The 25,782-nt window shown below is 38.9% G+C and overlaps 1 long non-coding RNA gene across 1 annotated transcript; it reads left to right on the top strand.

The window, feature by feature from the left end:
* Window positions 1-11,884: 11,884 nt before the first annotated feature.
* Window positions 11,885-23,428, top strand: LOC139141720 (uncharacterized). The gene is made up of 3 exons (XR_011554223.1): window positions 11,885-13,087; window positions 13,201-13,359; window positions 18,441-23,428. It is a non-coding gene; the product is annotated as an uncharacterized lncRNA (long non-coding RNA).
* The last annotated feature ends 2,354 nt before the right edge of the window (window positions 23,429-25,782 follow it).

The following is a 25,782-nucleotide window of genomic DNA, read 5'->3' on the forward strand; positions in this document are numbered from 1 at the left end:
CAAGATAATGACTTTCATATTCTTTACTGAATGGTTGGGAAGGTTAAAACGCTGACTTACAAATAGTGCAGCATTATCGAGATCATTGTTTTTACATTTTATCATGCTTCTGTGACCGGCCATTCTGTACCTTATTTTGTTTTTAGTTTGGCCAACATACTGACATAAGCAAATATCACAAAATGCACAATAATGGCATTTTCAGTATTACAGTTGTACTGTCCCTTTATTTTGAAGGTTTTACCGTTGCTATGACTTGTTATGCTGTCCGTGGTGACCATCTGTGAACACATTACTCTGCATCTAGTATCATTACATGGCCGTGAGCTCCGTTTATTCTGTTGTTGTTGTTGTTGTTGTTGTTGTTGTTGTTGTTGTTGTTGTTGTTGTAATCTGTGTCTTACAATCAACTGGCCAAGATTGGCACAAACTCTGTCCGAAATGAGGGGAGGTGTAGGGGAAACCATAGACATTCTTTCAGAGAGCTGCAGGATTTTATGGTGTCTTTTGGCTAGTTGTCTGACGTCTGGTCGCATAGGATTGAAGTCGTTGACCCAAACCACTCTATCCATGGATTGCTTTTTATTGTAACGGAGAAAGGATGATCTTGGTTTCTTACGTACTTCATCTATAATGGTTTGTATTTTGTTGGCCTGGTAACCAGATTTGATCAGTCTGTCCTTGAATTCACTGGCCCGTTGATCAAACAACATATCGAACGAACATATTCTGCGCAATCGGATAACTCCACTGTATACAATACTGTTGAACATGTGTCTTGGATGGTGTGAAGAGGGAGACAAATATCTTCCTCTGTCAGTAGGTTTGGTGTAGAGATCAGTCTCAACTTGCCCGTTCACTGTGCTTGTAGAGATGTCGAGGAAATGTTGTTTGGTTTTACCATACTCCAAAGTGAACTTGATAGATGGGTGTATACTGTTAAGGTATTTGTGATATTGGAGCAATTTGTCTTCGCCGAGTCCCATATACCGTGAAGATCATCAATAAATCTTTTGAGCAGATCGGGTTGGTCATTATAATTTTCGGTTTTTCTCCAGAACCAGCTCATAAAAATGTTGGCGTACATAGGAGCGAAAGGCGTACCCATGGCTGTCCCATGGATTTGAATATAATGTTCTCCACAAAACTCGAAACCATTGTTACGTAAGACAATATGGCTAACTCAATGATGTCATCAGTATTGGTAGCGTTGAATTTGGTGCATGTTTCGAATGCATGTTTAAGTGCTTCCAGGCCCTCATCAATCGGGATATTGGGATATAAACTGATTACATCCAAACTGAACAGAAGAGAGTCCGCCGGTAACGTTGAAATCTGTGAGGAATTTGCTTGATGAAGTTGATGTAAGAAGTCAGTGGAATCTTTAACTAATTCCCTGCAATACTGTGGTACTATATCCATCAGTTTGTGATGAAGCCATATGGATGCTCTTTGTGTAGGGCTGTTGATTTGAGAGATAATAGCCCTAACTGGGGGTTTACGATGGAGGCTGGTATCAGGATTCTGGATCTTATGCCATTTTGCCAAACCATGCATATACGGAGTAGTGATGTTGTGTTCGTAGCAAATAGCTGCTGCTTCTGTGGCTGAGATTGTTGAATTATTTTCCATTTTATTTGCTTGTTCGACGATTTTAGCATGAACTGTAGGTGTCAAATCTTCACTAATCTGTTGAAGTATTTAATGTCAGACAAATGTTCTTTCATAACTTCTATATAGCTTTGTCTATTCCAAATGATAACAGAGCCACCTTTATCGACTTTGCTGATATAGATAGACGGTTCATCCCTCAGTTTTCTGATTTCTTGTCTCTGTTCTTTAGTGATATTGTCTCTGCGGGACGACGTACTGACTTGTATTGCAATACTTCTTTCATTTGTGTTTCACAGTATTTATCGAGCATTTGATCCCTACCTGTTCGTGGAGTCCATTTACTTGGTATTCTCAGTTCTTTTGGGAGGTCACAAGCATTGTTTTCACAGTCATATATCTATTACATGTACTTATCCATGAAGTAGTGTCAAAAATGTTAAAACTCTCAGATTAGGGGAGTTGTGAACTGATGGAGTTTTGATTAATCAACTTCCGATGCTCTTGTCTCAGTGTTCTGAAGGTCGCATTTTATGTTTGTTTAAAGGTGACGAATCAATTTTTATTTATATTTTAGGTATATTTTTATATTTTTTAGGTATATTTTTATATTCTTGCATGGTTTATTTATCAAAACATGATTATAAATGTTGCTGTTATGATTTTCAGTTGCCAATGTTAGTACCCCGTGAAACTTCTTGTATTTAGTTCAATTGCAAATCGTTCAACACGGAACGTACCATCGGCTGCCAGATACTTTGGAGTTCTATTAAACTACACGATGGATAATCACAATTTTTAGTCACAGAAATGAGTAGCTCACGTCAGCAAGGTCGAAAGTTCATCGCCCTTCTCTAGCTCTCTTTGAATGCTCTCAAAACCGTGCCACATTCAACGGGTCAACGGCCCGATGCTACTTCATACGTTCATTGTGCTGATTGTGTGCAATATACATTCCGCATTCCCGAATACCTTAATGAGTAGGTTTCCATGTGAACAAGCTGACATGGACTATGGTGACATTCTGAAAACATTTGTATTCCTTAAGAACCATAATCGACTGCAATGTATTTGGACGCGTCACATCACAGATCTATGACATCTTGACCTTTTGACCCACTTTCCTACTTTTGTCCAATCAATGTCATTCAGTGGCAATGATTTTGGGACGAAGCGCAGTGACCCGAATCATCCCCGTCCGAACACTTCACCAACTTTTACAGATTTGCTTTTTACTTGTCAAATATTATGACACAAGAAGTTAAATTTGACCCAGTACATTTACTCACGTATGAACAGTGGAAATTTAGATGTCACATTTGATATAAAAACTTGTTTAGAAGTGTACAGCAAGAAATGTCAATTCTCCTGATAGTGTTCAGTAACAGTCACGTTCTCTTTCCAAAGTAGGAGCATCACGAGGGGAAATTGGCAGAGTACGTGACTTGGAAATAAATTGACACCTGATCGGTCAGTATTTACAATGACAAAATACCGCGGAAGGATTGGGAATCGGAAAGAAGACGAGACGAGGCACAAGGGAGAGGGGGAAGAAAGAGGGGCCGGGGGAGCCCGAGTGTTAAGAAAAGTTGTCCTATTTGTTTGCATTCACAGCACCTTTTGGACAAACTCGAGAGCAGTGAACTCATTGTATAGGTTACAAATGAACCTAGAACATGTACTCGTGAATTCCGGGCTCACATTGTGAAAGACAAAGATGAGACCTGGCACAGTGTCTCTGTCATAATGTCTTAATTGTCGTCAGACCTAATTCTTTATTTCCAGGGTGTATGTAAGTCACCAGAATTTCAATTGATAGTAACATCAACAACAACAACTATCATACTTCCCCATCTCCTCATTAAAAGAAGGAACATCGCCATCATCATCGTCATCATCATCATCATCATCATCATCATCATCATCATCATCATCATCATCATCGTCGTCGTCGTCATCATCACCATCATCATCATCATCATCATCATCATCATCATCATCATCATCATCATCATCATCAATACACATAGAAGAATATACACATACACAGAAACGTGTTAGTATAGGTAGGATACTTGTATCCAGTGGAAGCATATCAACCGGTAGATCATGCCTCATTTACATTGGAGAGTGAGTCAACAAAACAGTGCTTGTTCTCTACTTCAGTTGAAACGCAAATACACACTGTAATGGTGGAATCAAAACAAAGATAATCATCTTGAAGAATCCAGAGTAAGGTTTCAAGTGGTTTGAGGATTCGCATGCTTGGCTGAACGATTCACTTTTATTCTTTGGTTTCACATTTTATGTCACAGTGACTTGTAACAACTGTGTCACATTCCAAGTCATTTCAAGTGAAGAGTAAGATGTGTTACATTGAACTTAAAGCTTAAGACTCAACAAACCCAATCAGTTCGTTATAAAACATAAAAAGGCCCCAATGAGCTTGTTTTAGCTGGCAAAAGATTAATTAGCAAACGAAAATTATTAAGTATTAATCATTTATCAGAAAAATTATCTAACGTTCTATGTCACATACAGTGGTTCGACGACAAGACGATATGTATTGGTAAATCGTACTACGGGTTTCGTATGACATGTCTGCGAAATCAATTATAGATTATTGAGAATATAAACGATACAACGACCTTTCAAATGCATGTGATTTCTGTGTGAATATTGGATGTTGTGGGTCGTCAACTCGGCCAATTAAACTTTTGCCTGGTGCTCTTTTGTAAAATTTAATTCCTTCTTGGAATTTGAAACCAGCTTACATTTGTTATTCAAACGATACAGCTTAAATCGATATTTTTTCAAGGTTCAAAGTTCATACTCTGTGATCAGATCAGCGAACATTTTAACATTTAGATGATCTGGAGTGGCAGCGTTTAGCATGTTCAAACATTCCTTGAGGGTCGCCATTCGTTGATATACCTTTTAGTGCTTGAATTTTAAATTCCAATTTATTTAACGAGCCTCTGTCGGTATTACATTTCAATGTTGGCAGAATTCGGAGTTTCTACGGACGCTTTCTTTTTTCATCTAATTTGACAGTGCACCTCCTTCTTATGCAGCTGTCCGGTCCCTCAGTGACCGGTTGAAGATCAGCTGTCCGGTCCCTCAGTGACCGGTTGAAGATCAGCTGTCCGGTCCCTCAGTGACCGGTCGAAGATTTGCACACCACTCCCTCTGCTACATTGGCATAACGAACAAGTAATTACGATGAATAAGAAAGGTCACGTGACGTACCTTTCCGTAAGTGATTGATAATGAACGAGTTTTGTCGACCAAACGAGTTCATTATCTCACTTATCACACGGCCTTGACAATAGACAGTCGAATTTTATTCTAATTTCCTTGGCAGATGATGACATTGACAATAGACAGCCGATTTTTATTCTAATTTTCTTGCCAGGTGATAACCTTGAACTATATATATTTCGATTTTTGTCTACAAGCATTCAGTTGTACAAAATAAACGCTAAATACATGATAATGATAATGATAAATACATGACGCTGAAATCCGTACATAGTCATGGACGATGTAATGTTGTTGGTTTTCAGTGGGATGAAGTTTCACTGACGCAACTGGATGCGATACCAACGCAGGAGTTATGTCATGTGAGTGGACAGATAAATGAAAAACGATTTTCGACTCCCTTGACGGAATCGCAATGTAAGCAAACTCTGAATGAAAGAATATACCGCTGCGAACCAGACACGCCAACAGTTGGGCAGTATCACTCTATAATGAATGGGCCATGTGGAGGAAAATTCAACCTCATACTGTCACAGACCAGAATTGGCCGATACCTGCTTTGGAAATCGACTCCTTGAAATCCCTCGATTACTGGTTTGCAAGATTTATCTACGGAATCAAACGAAAGGATGGTAAACCATATCCAAACCAAACCATATCATGACAAATATAGCTGCAGGATTGCAACGCTATTTAGTCAAAGTCTGTGATCGTAGAGACGTGCATTTGTTTAAAAAGGACGATGGGACCTTCAAAATATTTCAACGTGCACTCGAAAAACGTAAAAAAGAGCTTATCGCTGAGGGTATAGGCATCGCCGTGAAAAAGGCGGATCCTGTGACCGAGAAGGATGAGGAGAGATTGTGGGAACGCGGTGTGTTCAATTCTGACACAGCAAGAGGTTTGTCATACATAGTTTACTTTTATAACCGCAAAATGTTCGGACTAAGAGCTATGGATGAACATACCAACCTCGAGGCCAACCAGTTTCGCACAGGATTTGATGAAAACGGGCGAAAATTTCTACAGTATGAAGGACGCCTGTCTAAGACTTGCACTGGAAACATTGATTGCAAATCAAAACCAAAGGTAATCAGACAATATTCTGATGCTTCGAATGAGCGGTGTGTTGTGTCAATTTATGAACAATATTTTGCCCTCATTGGTTTTTCTGGCCGTTTTCATCGCAGACCAATGCCAAATCGCGATAATGGGACTATAATGTTTTCACAGCAAGCGATTGGTGTTAATACACTCAGGAAGTACCTAAAGGATATGTACAGGGATGCCGGTATTGATTACGAAGCTGAAAACAGAAACACGACAAATCACAGCGGTAAAGTTACATGTTGTACCAGATTATATGACAAGGGATTTGATGAACAATCAATAACAGGAAGAAGCGGTCATCGCTCGACTGCAGTGAGGAGCTATAAACGGCCGTCCGAAGACTTGTTACAAAACATATCCAATGCCCTGCAGCCCCCCAAACCTAAACAAGAAAAAGTGTGTTCGGAAACAGAAAACAAGGAACATGAAGACAAGCCTTCAACTCATGATCGAGTCTTACACATTGTTGTTCCTGACGGAATTGACTCTGTCTTCTTAGAGCGATCTGGAAAGAAAATGACAATTACATTTGATTTCTAAAAACTTACATTTGTGTTCTGTGAATTGCAAGTTTGTGTTGGAAGAAAATTGAACTATTTTGCAAGTTATAACACAGTTTTCAGCAATGAACAAGGTCATAAAATTGACCTTGTTCATTGCTGAAAACTGTGTTATCTCGTGCATACCATCTTGTCAGGTGGTTTGTTCATGTCGACCATTCAGAGACAAAGAATCGTGCCGTGGATTATGGTCATAATGCACTAGTGAAGAGTGGGTTATGCTTATAATCCACGGCAATACTGGTCTATGATTGGTCGACAGAGTCTGGCCGTGTGATAAGTTACCGTAATCAGCAATTTTTTAACTTTTCATTTTGACAGCACCATTTTAACTGTCCGATTTGTGTGAGCGAATCCACCTGTTGATCAGCAGTTCCTCCGACAAATTTTTGATGGCCCTGCAAACATAATGACGCTTTTTATCAGATTTATACACGCCATATGTCATCAGTCTTTACCTGTCAGCGTGATCTGATTGGCACATTGGCGACTCACATTCGTCAGAGGCGAACTAGAAATAAATAGTGCAAGAAATATAGGATAGGATAGGATAGGATAGGATAGGATAGGATAGGATGGGATAAATAATTTATATAGCGCCTAGTATCCATCAGCAATGTTCACTGGCGATTTACACTAGGTCACAGGTAAGCTCTCTTGAAGAAATGAGTCTTAAGCAGAGATCTGAAGGTGCGAATGTCCGGGGCTGATCGAAGAGGAGCTGGCAGTTTGTTCCATAGAATTGATTAGGAATAGGAGAAGGATCTGTCACCGTATGATTTTAACCGAGTTCGTGGAACTTTAAGTGTGGTTTGTAGACTTGATCGGAGAGATCTGCTAGGGGTGTTGACTTCAATGAGTTCAGACAGGTATGAAGGAGCGAGTGCATGTAGTGATTTACATGTGAGAAGTAAGTTTTTGAACGGAATTCTGTAAGACACGGGGAGCCAGTGAAATTCCTTCAGGATTGGTGTAATGTGATCCCTTTTCTTTGTCTTTGTGATGAGACGAGCAGCCATGTTTTGTGCTCTTTGTAGTAATCTGATGTATGAGTCTGGTAAACTGTAGAGAAGGGCGTTGCTGTAGTCTAGCTATAATATTTATATCATAAGTATGAATTTAACATTATCAATAAAATCATTCTGCCATTGCCTCAGGGTTTAGCTTCATTTCATACTTGATATATCATTGAATGTGTGTGAATGTTTACTTGACAGCAGTTTACGGGCCTAATATAAGGAGTGAACCATTTGACATCAGGAGGGATTGGAAAATTGTCCCTGGAGCAGTATTTTTTCTTCCTGCTCCACCTAAAATTTTTATTTTCAACTGTGTGAAATCTGGCGTCTTATTTTTACTTCCCCTCAGGGTAATCTTTTTTGGCTCGCATGTGCGCGCTGAAATGGTAATTTTTGTTAATGTGCTTTTCTTTATATGACATCGCAAAACTGAAGAAGAAAAGAAATGTAAAACAGCACAGAGTTTACATGGAGCTATATGAAAATGGCATCTTCTTTAGAATGCTTGAAAGTTGAAAAATAGAAGCATCTTTCACTAAGAAGCATCCTTTACCACATCAAAGTTACTGATGGAGACTTATGACACACACTGTTAGTGATTCAGTTTGTTCTCGGTAGTAGGCTACAACATATTGCACAAACCGACTAAGGATTTGAAGGACTACAAATGCATAGTGGTAGTTGAATACTGAAATGACAGTATTAATCCAATTACTTTGGGTGGTACAGATGGAGGGGGTGCCCCCTCCTGATACAGAAAGTTCTGAATTTTACAAATTAAATGGGGTGATTTGGTGGCAATTTTAAGTGTTTTTAACAGAGTTTTCATATAGGCTCAAAATATACTAGCCACAAAATGATTTCTATTATTACTATGTCAACGGACACAAGTGAATATCCAAACAGGAAAAATCTTTCCTTGTACACTACTTAATGCAAAGAAATGCAAATTAATGTAAAGAAAATGCAACTTCCACATATATATATTCTAAAGAAGTGCTCGGAATTTCCAATGTTTCAAAAGTTGATGCGAGCAGCTATTTGGATATTAATAGATGTATCCTATAACGTGCTTTAAAAGACAAAATAAATACATTAAGGATATTATTAAGATATTAAATTATTTCACCTTTGTCCAACCATCGTCTCATTGCATCGCAAATGTGCTTCAATTGTTAGAAATTGAAACAGAGTAGTTCTAGAGACATCCAACATTGGAGTGAGTGTATAGGAACCACTTTAGGTACACGTTAGGTTGACAAGTCATGATAAACCTGGCCCATTATTGCAAAGAATAAAAATAGACACGATATCAAATGCAGGCAATGTGGACAGACTGAATTGAGCATATTTCAGGCGCGTGGATGAGAAACTGTAGAAGCACAACAAATGAATAAAATGTTACCTATGTTTCAAATTGAAACGCCGGGTACATTACAACAATTAACAAAAGTGTGAGTTTAAAATATTAACCAAGTCAGGGCATTAATGAAATAAAATGTAATGAATTCCTATGATACGACAATGTAGTGGCCAAAGGCGGCGCCGAAAACAAAATACGTTATGAAAACAAGGTGATCAACGAGCGCGCCGTCATTTAAAGATATTATCAAAATGCTGTGCCCAAAGGGAACGCAAGAAATTAAAGATGTTATGAAATGGTGCTCCTTGAGAGCGCGCCGAAAATTGTAAGTAAAGACTTAAAGTAACTTTCTGTGCATTATTTTTTACTTCATATCTGCTGGCAATTGTTATCATTTTCTCTGTCATCCTTGGCTGGATTTTTCTTTTCAAAGGCAACCTCTCGGAATCCCCCGCTGCCACCAACTAGGTTGACACGCCAAGCTTATGTCATGCTTTTTAATTTAAACTCTCTTGGCAAGCAGAACTGGGCAACTTCAATAAAACATATTTTGTATTCATACGGTTTTGGATATGTATGGCTAGCCCAGGAAGTGGGAAACAAGGAAAAGTTTTTGCATGAATTTTTTACCAGAGTCCAAGATGTTGCTAAACTGTAAACAGCAAATGGTGGGCAAATTTGAATAGAAAACAAAAAAAATGCCTTCGTATACTTATTTTAAGAGTGCTTTAGAACCTGAAAAATATTTGTTTATGAATTGTAATTTCAAATTTCGTCAAATCTTTGCATGTTTTCGTTTTGCGTGTCTGCCATTAAATGTCGAAGAAAGACGAAGTGGTACTCAATGTAGTGTCAGATTTTGTAAAATTTGTCAATCAAACAAGGTTGAAGATGAATATCATCATCTGCTTACACAGATTTACGAATAAGATATCTTCCCAGTGACTTTATTATACATCCTAATCTTTGTAAATTTTATCACCTATTACGTACATTTGATAAAGAATTATGATGTCAATTATACACATATATTTATAAGGCTTTTCATTTCGTGAAAAATTGATATGTTATGTAAATTAATCTTGTTTTGTTCCTGGCAAATTAGCGGGTTTTTTTCCCATAATTATTTGTTCATTTGTGATTATTTCATCGCGAGCAATGTTATTCACAGTGACTAGGGTTGTTTTAATACACTCAATGCTGGAACGTCCCTTGAAAACGTCGGATTTGTATGAATTTACGGAAATACTATTTCGTAAAGTTTATGACGAACTGTGACGCCTGCCGGTCAAGGGGAATATTACTGCTAATTAGTAATATTCGCAAAAGATGCACCAGGCCTCTTATAGGTGGAACTATTACATTTCTAGAAATGAAATGTCACAAAAATGTTTAACGCGAAAAATGGATCAAATTATGGTGAATCGCATTTGCGTGAGTATGTCAGATTAGAAGCAGGCATACTGCCAACTCACAGCAGAAATAAATATTTGCAGCACTGGCAGTATAGTGCCTACCTGCAGACCGCCATATCGATGACCAGAGTAAGCTCGGCTCCCCCGGGGGGGGGGGGGGTAACTCCATGGCTAATAGTACGGGGGGCTCCTCACGAACATGGAAACCCAAACTGTTGTGATACCAGTTTTGAGCAAAAAACCTACCCTTTCTGATACCATACAATATAATAATCTAATCAGTCTAAGAACAGTCGGACTGTTCTTAATCTGTGTGATCGTCTCAGTCCACTTCCACTGTCATTGTGTGTTGATGGAGGCACTGTCAACCGGATGTGGGATGTAGATACATGGGTTTCCAGTGTTGACAGCATGATTTTTTAACAAATGTCAGTTTGTATTTAAAACCGGACCCTTTCTCATACCAACACCTCGTGAAAAGTATACCCTTTCTGATATCAAACAGTGCAAAAAAACCGACCCCTTTCGCGCGGACCCTCCCCGTATAGCCATCTATGGGAGTAACCCCCCGGGGGGGGGGCTCGGCTATTCACAATCACCAAATCTGTAAGCTTGCGGCCATGTCACGTGGGTTGGCTTCAACATTAGTTTAGATACGTTTTCTTTCTTCCATTGAACTTTAGGTTGGACCAGGGATGATTCAGAAAACTCAATGAATCGAATTGCAAACAAAAAATGCAAGATAAGATGTTTAAAATGTAAAAATGACAATTGTAGGTAGAAAGATTTTTATAGTTTGGTTAATTTGATCACAGACAAAGAGAAACACAGAATAGTAACGCGGCACGCCGTTTGATGTCATGGTCGTCTCGATAAACTATGGCCTTTTCATATTAAAATGAGTTTCACAGGTGTCATACTTTTGGCAGATTTCGTGCGTGGTTGATAATTGGACAATGTAATGCGAAAAAGTAGGACGACATTTCCCACTTATTATATATTCATAAAAATATGAAAAATTTTTAGAATGGTAAAACTCATCTCTCCGAAGCTCAAACCTTTTCCCGTTATCGCCAGCACGCCAATTCTACACGACAAGAACAACACGAACTTTGTCAAAATTTGTGAAAAATTGGCGACAATCTGGAAATTACCGAAGGGTCCCTTGTTCGGCACTCTTCGGAAAACACAATCGAGAGCAGCCTGAGGCTCCTGAGGGGATAACGCAACCTCTTCACAGCTTGAACAATACCCGTTTTTAGTCTGTTTCTCTGTGTCTGTGATTTGCTTCACTAATTTATCTCTAAATTACAAGGAAAAATGAAACATTAGGGGCGATCACAGGCTATTTTGTAAGAAGATCACTCATGAGCAAGACTTTAAATTTAACCACTACATGACTTGCTATCAGTGAATTACATTTTGATCAATGGGCGTTTTCAGATAGATAGTTTGTGAACTGTGATTGGACGAAACCGGAGAATAATCGCCAATGATAATCATCATGCATTTCAAAGGCCCAATCACAGTTGGAGGAACAGTGACTGCGTGTACAATGAAACATGCCTGTTTATTAGCTCCTCGGTTGTGGCACGTTCTCTCCAGAATCTTCTTATACTCGCCGTTCATGCTGCTCCATGGATATGTACTGATAGGATACCATTACATGCCGACACCACCCTGAATTTCGCTTCTATAGTTTGAACAGTATTGTGGCTTAAAGACTGGCAACTTTGGTTCCCCGTTTGCGGCATGGACGCTGTATACGTAAAATGGAGTTCTGTGCAACGCGTATTGTCTTGGGAGCTACACACCTGAATCAGTGGTAGCCATGCGTACAGGATCTGTGTGTTCCCGGCGTTATACGGCCTCTACCACAGCCCTGCAACGGTCCATAGAGAGAACTGGCGAGATTCAAAATGGCGGTCTCCATGGGTAAACAACTTGTCGAGTACGTTATGTGTCAGAAAACGAGCGGTTTTGGACGTTAGGAGAACTTAATCGCATCTTTTCTGAGGTCGGTTAGGAGGTAAAGGTAGGCAGGGAAAGGATTTTGCCCGGATAGAGTAGAATTTCGGCCAAAAAGACAGTTTTTTCGTTGCGGTCCGGATCCGGACCGCAGAGTCGCCAGTTGTCTCCATAGACCCTTGCAGGGCTGTGGTGGAGGCCCTATCGCCGGGAACACACAGACCTTTAAGCTGGGCTAAATCAGTGGAAGTGACATCTCTGTTAAGCACCACTATCGCATGGCCGATATCATGGACACGTACTGATAGAACACCATTATATGACGACACCGCGCTGACTTTCGCTTCTACAGTTTGGACAATATTATTGCATAAAGACTGGCAATTTTTAGTTCCCTGTTTGCGGCATGGACGCTGTGAAATGGAGTTCTGTGCCACGCGTATTATCTTGGGAGCCACACACCTGAATCAGTGGAAGTGACGTCTCTGTTTACCAACATTTTCACAAGGCCGAGATCATGGACATGTACTGGTAGGACACTAGTATATGACGACACCACGCTGACTTTCGCTTCTATAGTTTGGACAGTATTGTGGCATAAAGACTGACAATTTTGGTTCCCCGTTTGCGGCATGGACGCTGTAAAATGGAGTTCTGTGCCACGCGTTTTATCTTGGGAGCCACACACCTGAATCAGTGGAAGTGACATCTCATCACACTATCACATGGCCGAGGGAATGGACTGTTCACGGAGGCTTCCCGAATCCCAGTAATGTTCAGGTAAGAATTTTCCCAGACGACTAAAACAGTAAAGATCGAAAATTACGAAAATCCTTTATTTCTACGTTTTACCTCTAATTCTGAATGGTGTTTTCTCCGTCCACATTGCGCAGTTCGCAGTGTGGGCTATGTCACAGTGAGAGCCGCTGAACCAAGGAGTGTACAATTTATCTCTAGAGGGTGGACTAAATTCGCATGAAAATGACATTATACTATGGAATCATCCATTTTTCTTACGCACCGGTATATACATGGTATCACTGTTCTCGAAGGTGAGTTTTTGTGCTTTCACTGTATATTTCCCCACAGCAATTCTTTACCTTTGAAGCAGTGGATTCAATGTTATCAAAGGTTTAATACAAGGTCGAGGTCGAGGATCTATGGCCTGTATTACTGGCCTGTATACCGGGCCTGGTAGCGCTCTTAACCTGGTGTGTCGAGCTATCAATACGCAGGACATGTTTACTTGATACAAAAAATTGCATGAAGTTTTCCTAGATGGCGAGAAATAATTTATCGCGAACTATTTGTAACAATACTGCCATACCCTTGCAAAATTTGGAAAACAAGCAGGAAATTAATGCGAGTTTGCCGATGAACGCATTGCATTTATCGTTATGTTGATTATCGCCTTCCCATTGTTTAATTACAATAGAATGAATAGTTCCGTTTCTAAGGAACATTAACAACAGTAACAACAACAACAATAATAATAATGCCAATAAATAAGTAGGACTAAATTAAGATATTTTCCTTTTACTTAACAAATCATTCGTGTCGTTGACATGGACGTTTCTCCCCACACATTTTATGGGGCCATTAGCGCGTACTTTGTGTGCACATAGGCACTCAATGTGATTTTTGCCAACATCAATTAACACCTGCAAAACACTGACAAAAAATAACTTGAACAGATAGTTTATACCAAACAACGCTGTAAAATTTAGATGTTTTCTGCAAGTGTGATAACACGACGATTTTAAAAGATAACTTTCTGTACCGTTTGTTGATACATTTATCTCGAGGAATAATGGTAATAGTTTGTAGTTCGCGGGGGAGTTGAGTAACAGTGTTCAATCTTGCCTTCGTAATTTCCAGCTGTTTTATTACGGAGACGAAGAAAGAGAGAAAATTTTTTCAGAAATAATTTATTTATATAAATAATAGACTAACGACTTTTGAGTTTTTAGCTACTGTTACCTGACCTTGAAAAGGCCTTGTCCTGAACACAGCATGTCTTATGTTGACGTAAAATCTTTACAGGTTCCAAATGAATTTCCACAAAAAGTACCCTTTGCAAATTACTGATGGTGTAATTATTGAAATTAACAACATTTATCAGCTATTGCAATTAAATATTTATGTATCTCCGTCACTAGGCCGTCAGTCCTTCGCTGGTCTTGTTATGAAATAGTTATCAAAACTACTGAAAGGTCGAGGAAAAATTCTGTCAAATGTGCATTTGGCTTGGCAAAGTGGCTGGGTAAAAGAAAAAATCTTAAGTCTAAATCACGTGGTGTTTATTTCGATCTTCGATCGTTTCGATGAAACTCCGACTTCTTTTGTGATACGAGGTCTCACTGATCATCCGAGTACTCTATTGCATTAAGTAATTATTTCAATACTATGCCGCTACGTTCACGTGCTGAATCATATCATATTAATTATAATAATGTGACATCTTTAGACAAATCAGGTTGATAATACTTTAGACCGGCAAACTTTGTTGGTCTGAGTCCCTGGAATCTAGAAGTGAGTGTACATTTATATTAAATCTAGGTTGTGACTTTTATTCAAAAACTGTTGTGTAATACGTACACATCCAAGTGGACGTGTGTTTCATATAAATCTGTGCTAATTTTGCAGATTGTGTGATTTTATTGACGATACAACACTATAGGGAAAAAATGCGTGACTAGATCGAGAAACTGACGCTTTCTCGCAATCGGTGAGAATCTGTTCTTATTCTCACTGCTGTCGGTGAAAAAATTTTAATCTCCACTGGAGATTGGTGAGAAATGCACTCCTTGGCGAGAATCAAGTGTGAGAACAAATTCTCACCGGTGAGAATGGAAATTCTCACTAAGTACAGCGAGCACTGGCGAGAATCATCAAGACTCGCCCGTTCATTGGTGAGAATCATAGAGACTCCGAAAGGCGAGTCTTGATGATTCTCGCCAGTGAATTTCAATTCTCGCTGTACTTAGTGAGAATTTCCATTCTAACCGGTGAGAATTTGTTCTCACACTTGATTCTCGCCAAGGAGTGCATTTCTCGCCAATCTCCAGTGGAGATTAAAATTTTCTCACCGGCAGCAGTGAGAATAAGAACAGATTCTCACCGATTGCGAGAAAGCGTCAGTTTCTCGCTCTAGTCACGCACTTTTTCCCTATAGTGCAACCAAATGCTTCGAAGTTCGAAATGTAAATGTGCGTTGTCCATCATTTTCTAACCCGAAGAGTTACTTACGACGCTTGCTTATTCAGTGAGAACTAGTTATTGTACATTTGTATTTTGGTAAGTGCAATTGTATTGTAAGGAAATTGAGTGTTCACTTCAAAAAGCGCAGTATCCATTGTCGGCAATTACAAGTATTAAAATATTTATGTTAAATTATCTCCCCATGGAAAATTACAGCCAAATTTGACAATTCAACTCGATCTGAGCATGCACATGTGCAGTGCTTTATGTAAACAAACAAACAAACAAACAAACAAACAAACAAACAAAATAAGAATATATTTATTGATAACTAAGCATATTAATGGTTATGTGCTCTTTTAATGCGTAAATTTAATGGACAAAAACGGCGAATTCATCTTAGACATCGATGTATTCTCTTAAGAATATTTGTCTATTAACAAATCTATCCTGATGGGATGAAAGAGGGTTATTGCATTTAAGTTGAGCGTTCTTACAGCTGACAATGCGTTGGTGATTGTGAGAAGGGGGAAGCGCCGCCAGCGACCTAAAATTGAAAGGTGAAATTTCACAATTTTGACTAACTTTCGCTTATTTCTTGGCCAAAGTGGGACTGAACAGGTTTGAACATTGACCGGAGGCAATACTTATGCCAACAAACCCAACCTTAGCGTTTCCGCCCTTTTGCCAATTCGAGTTTGACGTTAATGGACATTTTACCCATTTTTGCGTTACGGTCAAAATTGGCCGAACGGGAAAGGGGGTTTTAGCACCGAGTGTGATGTAGATACGTTTAAGGGACCATCGATACATTGTGACAAGCATTTCGGCATGTACCAAGAACTAAAGTAAATCTCTTTCTCTCGGACACAGAGAGGAAAACACGTATGCAGCATTGTACTATACTTTGATTATCATCTTAGTGTTGGAGTCATCTATCTGTGTGAATATTTTGTTTACTTCTCAGATTAAAACATATATTTTTTCTATTTACCTTTTGAAAACAATATCAGCGAATAGTTTAATATTTATGTATTTCAAATGCAAATATAGATGAAAAATTATTAAAATCTAATCGTTTTCATGCGCGGTAATTACTGATTTGTAACACAATGTTAAATGTTCATATGATTTCCTAATGCTGGCTTATAATGGAAAATGAATAAGGGAAACTATCTCAGCTATGTAAACTAAAAGCCCAAGGTCTTACATTCAAAAGGTTCCCTTTCCATGAGCTGTACTTTTATTTCTACGCCTGTCCTTAAGTTTCAAAAATTGGGTCAACTGCTGGAGCAAGGTGAACTGTGAGAGCAAGGTTATTGTGAAATAAAAAAAAATGTATGTAAAGATTTTTTAATCAGTATGGAAAAACATATCATTCCTCCGAAAAGAGGACATTCTGAAACATACTTTAAGTTATGCCTGATATATCAGGAAGCAAGTGGTGAGCTTGATCCCACTGCATATGACACAGTGCTGGAGTTTGCTCACCGGAAAGGTGAATTTGGTGATGATGTCTTTCCAAGAATAAGTTCAAGACTCAGGGATGATGATTCCTCTTCCCTTTGAGAATGTGGTGCTAGTTGGCATAGGGAATGCTATGCAAATACTTGCCACAAAGGTCTACTCCAGCTACCAATTTCTATGAAAAAAGCATTAGAGCACGATGATAGCTCTGTCATGTAGTATTAGGTAAAGTTCGTGGAGGATTACCAGTATATTAATAGTGCAAATACAGTGATCTGGTTGGTCGAGAAGTGAAAAGAACCATGGTATATTTGTGATATACAGTTTGTACCATGTCTGGCACACTTGCAAATGCAAAAATCCTTTTTTGGGATGGGATCCCAGAATTTTAATATACTGTTATGATATAATAGCAATAAAGCACACGCAGCGATGGTATATTACCACTCGATTTTGACCAGTCTACTTCATACTTGCACTTGCTATCGCTCATGCCTATATTTTGTGAACTGGTCAAAATCTCGTGGAATACCATTGCTGGGGGTGCTTTATTGCTTAAATATTGCAGTGTCCTCTAGTTGTCCACGTATCTGTAATATAGCAAAAATGTTAGTGAATATATCTCTTTCACATCTTCAGATATAATTATGGCAAGTTCTTCAATGGTCACTGGTCTCTCTATGCTTTCAGTGATAGTGGTATTCTTGCAGTAATTGAAAAGAAACAAATGGTCATATGATCATTTTTAATTCTTCAAAAAGATAACATTTAAATAACAACTACTGCCACTAGCAGGTACTGTTAGTGCCACCAGTTCATTAGCACTCATTCAGCCCCTCATACCTGTCGGCCACCCCTAAAATGTTATGGTACAATGTGGGCTTGGTACAGAGTGTAAAGATAGCGGTCCAGTTTTAATAGACTTTGTGCCGAGTCAGTAAATTCATTTTTCAGCTGCAAGGAGTACAGTCTATCATTAATATGGGGTTACAACAATTCTGACATTATCTGGGAGTAGGGTTATGGTGAAATTTGCACATGGGTACAGGTGAGATTCTCTGATAATGCAGCCCCGTGTTTGCCTTGAGTGTGCACTGTAAATCTATAGTGCTGTTTTACTTGGACAGGTAAAGTGCGAGCTGTACAACAGAAGCCCAAGCTGCACGGCCCATCTCCACCAGGGCTTCAATTATTGCAGCTGGTAGAGTCGAGTCGTGGAAGGGCAAGAAGCCCCTAACATTTTTTATGATTTTCATCTGTATTTTCTTCTGCTCCATTTTCTATGCTCAGAAACATTGATGTTGCACCGGTATAAAACCAACACTATCATTATGTTTCCAATATTTTACTTTTATCCCCAATCATCTTCAAAAAATGTTCGGTCAGGTGTATTTTGAGAGGAAATTGAAGAGTTTGCTGTTTTTGTTATAATAATACTTAACTTTTCTTTTTCTTTCATCGACAGCAGTGAGTCTGGCCTTGCAGAGTGGTATCGCTAACTGGTCAATTCTGCACCAAGTTGTTTCAGCCCAAGTTGTTTCAGCCCCTTAATTTCTGGCCACAAGTTGTTTCGGCACCGTACCGCAGCCTGTACCGGGTATTTACCACAGACTTACGGAACATGGAGGATAACTTCATTTGAAACAAATGTGAAACAAATTTATCTTCTGCCATTGGAATACAAATATGAAACAAATATGGATTGAAGACATTGCGACAATGTATATATAACCATGGTTAATTTGTTATTGATTTCTGTATCGCTACATGTATATAGCCAAACTTGTGAGTTTCCCTTTATAGAGGGCGCTCTTTAGTTTGTGTTATGTGTTTGTTATGCTATATTATCTGTCAGTTGCACACAATATAAACAATCTGGAAAATAGTTTGAGCAGTGTATACCCTGCATTTTATGATGACAATATTAGCAATTACAATACTTAACTGTCCGTAGTATGATTTGTAAAGCAATGAATATTTCAGTAGGTTACAGTCAGTACCTTTCGTAACAAATACAGTTGAATTCCACTTTGGTTTTCAAGGTGCTGTTATCATGTGAAGCACAGTGTTTTGAGGATGGTGCCAGTGAAAAGATTATTTCATGTATCATCTTTTGCATTGTAAACCATCAAAATGACATACATTATCTAATTTGTTAGCATTTTAGCTAACTTTAGTTTTATCTTTGGAGAACACACTTGGCATATGAATTTCAAAGAATTGTTCGGTTTTCCAACTTCAGAGGGACTATGATAACTTGACCGTGGTTGTTGGGCAGTGCTGTTTTGATTTGCAGGTCGTGTAAACTTGTGGCGACAGTGTAATTTTGACTGTACAGAGATATGGTGAGAACTTTGAAACTGCGACTTCAGTCGAGTGTTGTTAATGTGTTCAACATTTGAATGATGAAGTTTTGTGAGCAGTATTGTCTATTTAGTCAAGTTATGATAAGTTTTGGAACTCGAGTTGTGATTTTAGTGGCATCATCATTTGCAAGGTATGGATTGCCACACTGAGAAGCCATTCCTGTGTACAGACAGAAAGTGAACTGTTTCTCATCGCTACAAACTGTGAATATTTGTGCCAGAGTATTTGTAACAAAAGTACCAGATGTACATCTAAAGCCAGAACTGTTACAGTTTCTGTGAGAAAGTTTCTCTAAACTACTCTGTACTTTGACATTTCCTGAGATGGCATTCACCATTCAGAGTAATGAAATCTATCATCACCGTTATTTGTATACTGTACTACTAGTCTTTGCATGAACAGAGTGCCAGACTTTGTGCAATCATGTTTGTGCAACTAGAGTCATGTGTCCAAGAACTAGTCCATTACTGAATGTCATGAGAGTTTCTGAAGAACTTTGATCAGTTAATACCGCGCCATAAATTTCATCGGTGTCGCATAGTGTTGGTAGAGCTGCAGTCTTGGACAACTTACAGACAACATTTGGATTGATGCCTAGCAGATAAATTTGATGTAAATGTAAACATGCTTTTATTTGAAGGGCATTTTTGTGTGTATGTACGTTGTACAAAGAAAACATCTGATTTCCTTGGTGAATATGTGATATGTAATTTTTCGGTGTACATTTCTCTATATGTTGGTTTCACAATTTGTACTTTTGATTATAAGTGAACATAGATATTGATAACTTAGCAGTGCTTAGGTATTCATGGAGGCAATACGTTTGAGAATGGTTTGTAATAGAGTGGTTCAGACCATTGCTTGAAATTATTGTGAACAGAATATGAAAATAATATACAGTCATTTTTTATTTTCTCAGTATTGGTTGCATTGAGTGTTTTTGTAACCTTGCTATTGTTATTGTACAGTATGAGTGTTCTTCTGGCATGAAAATCATGGTGTCGCAACGCTATCTAGGACTCACGTTAAACAAATAATTTGTGATAGCCAAGAAAGTTTATGGTGTCGGCTAGACTGGCATTTTCAAAGAATAAACTTGTTATTTGTGTCAAATTTGGGGTTCTTATTATTCTTGGGCTACACAACTGGCACCAAGCGTTGGACTCTAGTATAGTTACAGATTAATTTCTGACATTCTTTTTCATTGTTGCAGAAGAGGGGTAAACAAAACACATCTGACTATTTTTTGTATTGTCGTCTCAAGTCTGTGTGTAGTGACAGTACACTAAATATTGTATTAAAAAACATATTTCTCTTGTGTTTGAATAATTTTTTCACCAAATATTGTGTGTGGTTACATGAAATTGTATTTGTTTTTAAAACATCAGTCTGTTTATGTGGCTTGAGTTATTGATCTCAAAATTGAGAACTTCAAAGTAATTTCTCATGTGGTATATGCGCTATTATCAAAACAGTTGTACAGTTTGTAACTTGACTTTGAAAAGGACATCATGGAATTTATAGTTATTGTTTGATTATTTTGATATGATAATTTGCATTCGCATTACTATTAGCAAATGTGTGTAAACCTGTTTTTCAACTACAGTGACTGTAGTGAGAATAATTACTATATATATTGATGGTAAACTAGTGTGTTATAAATTGAATAAGCGTTATAACAGTATGGAATCTGGAGGAGAAGAATATGAGGACAACATGAAACCGCCTCTCAGAGAAGAGCAACAAAAAATGATACAAAGGACACGTCTTGCCAAAGAGAAGGAACAGAGGAAAACTTGAAAAAACTTGGTGATGAAAGAGAGATTGCTACCAGAAGGACCCTTTGTATGGGGTAAGTGATGGTAAAGTTGAGGTTGACACTTTCTGAGGGGCTAGTGCTGGTAACATTGAGAAGGACCCTTCGCATGTAGTAAGTTACGGCAGCCATGAAATATCGTACATGTATATATCTTTAAGATAATGTGATGTCCATTTACTGAATTCAACTCGCATGTTTGTGAAGGGCGACACAAACACTGGAAGGCAGTGAAAAGTGTGTTCCCTCTGGAAAACATAGGCTTAGTGGTGTTAACATTGAAGAGAACCCTTTGCGTGGGTAAATTAAATAGATTTGTTTGTGAAGGGTGACACAAACACAGTTATAGAGATCCACCAGGCTTCATGGTATGAATCCTTTGCGTGGGAATAATGGTGGTAACATTGAGGAGAACCCTTTGCATGGGCTAATAATGACTGTAAAATTGTGCAAAACCCTTTGCATGGTGTTATTGATTGTAAGATGGGGGACACCCTTTGCGTGGGGTTATTGATGGTATGATGGAGGAAAACCCTTTGCGTGGGGTAATAATGACTACATGAGGTGAGTGACAGCAGCAATGAAAATTTGTACATTGACTATATGTTTAAGATCATATGACTGGCATTAAATGAACTCTTTTGATAAGATTTGTTTGTGAAGGGTGACACAAACGCAGTTAAAGAAACCCACCAGGCTTCATGACATGAATCCTTTGCTTGGGATTAATGATAGTAACATTGAGGAGAACCATTTGCGTTGGGTTAAGGGAGCATTCGTTATTTACGGGGAGGGGGGGGGCGGTGGAATTTGAGCGACAAATGAAACGTAAAAAGCGACCCCCCCTCCAAATCAAATTTCTAAAATTTGACCCCCCTCAATTCATCAATTGTAAAATGTGACCCCCCCCCCCCATGAAAAAAAAATTTCATCAGATTTGATTCATTAATCCTTCGCATCCTGTGGCCCCGGGCTGAAAAAGTTTCCTCACATACTAGAGAATCAACATTTTTGGTGAAATGCCAAAATCAAATTTTTTGCACACACATGAACTTGTAATCACTCTAGTCTAATCAAGTACACTAATATCAATAATCAAGAGTACATAAATACACAGATTTACCTTGTTTTATATTGGAAAAAATTATTCATAGTTTCTATATAGACAAGATAGTGAATCAACATTTAGGTGACATTCCAAAATCAAATTTCTTGCACAAACATCCACTTGTTACCACCCTAGTCTAATCAAGTAAATTAATATCAATAATCAAGCGTACATAAATACACAGATTTAACTAGTTTTATATTGGAAAAAAATTATTCATAGTTTCCTCTTACAAGATAGTGAATTAACAATTCGGTGAAATTCCAAAATCAAATTTCTTGCTCACACATGCACTGGTAACTACCCTAGTCTTATCAAGTATACATTAATATCAATAATCAAGAGTGTATAAATACACAGATTTAGCTAGTTTTGTATTTAAAAGAAATTATTCATAGCTTCTCATAGATTATGTATGAAGGACCTGTGTATTTTCTATTTTGCCTGGGAGTTCTTGTGTGTTATCACTGTATACCTAGGGAGTCCAAAACGGGAACTTTCCAGAGAGTGTTTTATGTTGCATGCTGCACTGGCACTGGAAGGTTTGAGTGTCAGCGTGTGCTTTTTAAGTCAGATATTTCTCTATTTTGAGTCTTTCAAGTCAGCAGATATGTAAAGAAACCGGTGAGTGGCAGAGATCGAATTTTATGCGGATCGGACTGTTTATTTTAACCCTACGCCATCCTCTACTGTAGTGGATGGAACGAACGTTGCTCACACAAGTGAAAGCCGTGCCGTATATTTGCAATATACGCACTGCACGCTAAGATGATAATATCACCACAAGTTGAAAGCTGATCTTTCTGCAGCAAATTGTGTGTTAACTGTGAACTTTATTCCGTTTATGAGTTCAGTCAGATGTCTGAGATTGTCATGAGAACATTATATTTATGATCGTTCCACTGAACTTTTGTCGATGCGCGGAGTTAGCAGAGGAAGACTTCAGATTAGTTCGGCATGTCCCGACCGGAAGTGTAAACAACGATCTGAGATGGCTGTTCCCGTGGTGTAGCTGAACTGGACGCTGCTTAGCAGTGAATTGCGTGTGTTGTCGCCGACTTTCATGTGCAGACATTACACGGGACTTACAATTGTGCTCATCATCGAACATTAGTTAAAGTCGCGTGTGAACTATTTGTGTTTCCCAGCCGCATGGTCAAGTCTGAGGTACCTCTGTTGTAACGACTAACGTTAAGTTTTCCATAGAAATTGTTAAGCATTTAGAAAGGGTTTGAACAGAGTTTTTGTTCTGAAAGTGTGTTCGACTCCTGCCGTCGGGAGGTCGATCAGTACGTTTACTGTTACCAAGGAGTAATATTTATAGTTTTGAAGTACGGTTTTACTATTTTATATGTAGACCCCAGGCATAATTGACACAATATAGTAATATACAGAAGTTGTTTGTTACATTATATGACTGTGTGTTGGTTCCTCATTTCATGCCCCATGCTGTGTAGCCCTGCGTACAGGTGTGTGCACGTGTGTTCCCAGCATTATATGGCCTCTACCAAAGCCCTGCAATGGTCTTTGAACAGACTTGAGGTCTCTGCGGCCTGGATCTGGACCGTAATGAAGACTAAACGGTCTTTTTGGCCAAAATTCTGCTCTATTGGGGCAAAATCCTTTCCCTGCCTACCTTTACCTCCTAACCAATCCCAGAAAAGATGCGATTGACTTCTCCTAACGTCCAAACCGCTCATTTTCTGAAACATAACATACTCGACAAGTTGTTTACCCATGGAGATCCCCATTTTGAATCTCGCTGCAGAGACCCCAGTTATCTCCACAGACCGTTGCAGGGCTGTGGTGGAGGCCGTATACGCCAGGAACACACAGACCTGTACTCAGGGCTACATGCTCTGTTGCTGCTCTAGAGAGGTTAACGCCAGTCTCGGACTTGTTGGCCCTGCTAGAGAAATAAATTTGGCTGAGCTTCGGTCAGTTATTATTCTGCCGTCTCGAAACATCGGTTACACAAGCAACATTTCGGTGATATTCCAAAGTCAATTTTGTTTTCAATAACTCAATACAAACCTTTGTAAAATTTGACCCCCCCCCCTTCAATCATTGATTGTAAAATTTGATCCCCCCTAAAAAGCGGTTTTGTAAAAGTCAACCCCCCCTGATTTCCACTGCCCCCCTCCCGTAAATAACGAATGCTCCCTAATAATGACTCTAAAATCTGGAAAACCCTTGGCAGGGGGGTTATTGATTGTAAGAGGGGGAAAACCCTTTGCGTAGGGTTATTGATGGTATGATGGAGGAAAAGCCTTTGCGTGGGGTTAATAATGACTATTAAATTGTTGGAAAACCCTTTTCCCAGGGTAAGTGATGGTAATATGGAGGAAAACCCTTTGCCTGGGGTTTGTGATAGTCATGGTTAAAATTTGACTACCAGTATTATGGACCGCCTTGTTAATGTGATACCAGTCGATACAAATAAAATCAGTCTAGATGATGACACTCTCCCTCAGCCTCTGCCTAGGTTGAGATATGGAGAGGTCTGATAGGCAATAATATATCTGGTGCATCGATACTGGGAAAGACCTATTAGTCATTAGCCTTGGCCTGGGTTATTGATGGTGATGTTGAGTAGAACCCTTTGCGTGGGGTTAGTGATGGTAATAATGAGAACTCTTTGAAAGGGGTTAATGGCAGTAACATTGAGGAGAACCCTTTGCGTGGATTTAGTGATACTGACTTTTGCCTTGGGAGAACCCTTTGCGATGGGTTAGTGATGGTAATATTGTGGTGAACGTTTTATATGAGGTGAGTGGCAGCAGCAATGAAAATTCGTACATGCACTATATGTTTAAGATCATGTGACTGGCATTAATGGAACACTTTTGAATAGATTTTTTTGTGAAGGGTGACACAAATGCAGATAAGGTAATCCACCAGGCTTCATGGCATGAATCCTTTGCGTGGGATTAATGGCAGTAACATTGAAGAGAACCGAGGGGTTGCAACATTTGCAAATATACCCTTAATACATCACAGTTCCAAAGCACGGTCAACAAGAAAACATACACAATCAGAAATGCCATCAGCTGCAACAGCAAAAACGTTGTATACCTCCTCACATGCCAACGCTGCCATAAACGATATGTCGGGGAAACTAAAACGTCTCTCACAGTCTCAGACTTCGTTTCAATAACCACCTCTCCTCAGTGCGTCATAAAAAGATACCCCGGTCGCCATACATTTTAATTCTGATCAACACAGTATCAGTGATATTTCAATAATTGGCATCATACAAGTCAATAAACAGGATGACAAACTACGCAAACATTTAGAATCACAATGGATCAAAAAACTTGACACACTGTCTCCAGCTGGCCTAAATATTCGCCCAAAATTTACATAGCCTTTAACAGCGCCCCCACATACCAGCTTTTGAGTATTTAAAGGGACCCCCTGGACTTCAGCGCGCCAATTTCCAGCTCTCGGCGTAGGTCCAGACAGTTTTGACAGTACTCACAACCTCGAGGTTAGTCTCTCTCCTGTCATTTATGT

The sequence above is a fragment of the Ptychodera flava genome, chromosome 10 (genome assembly GCF_041260155.1).
Source record: "Ptychodera flava strain L36383 chromosome 10, AS_Pfla_20210202, whole genome shotgun sequence".
Taxonomy (NCBI): domain Eukaryota; kingdom Metazoa; phylum Hemichordata; class Enteropneusta; family Ptychoderidae; genus Ptychodera; species Ptychodera flava.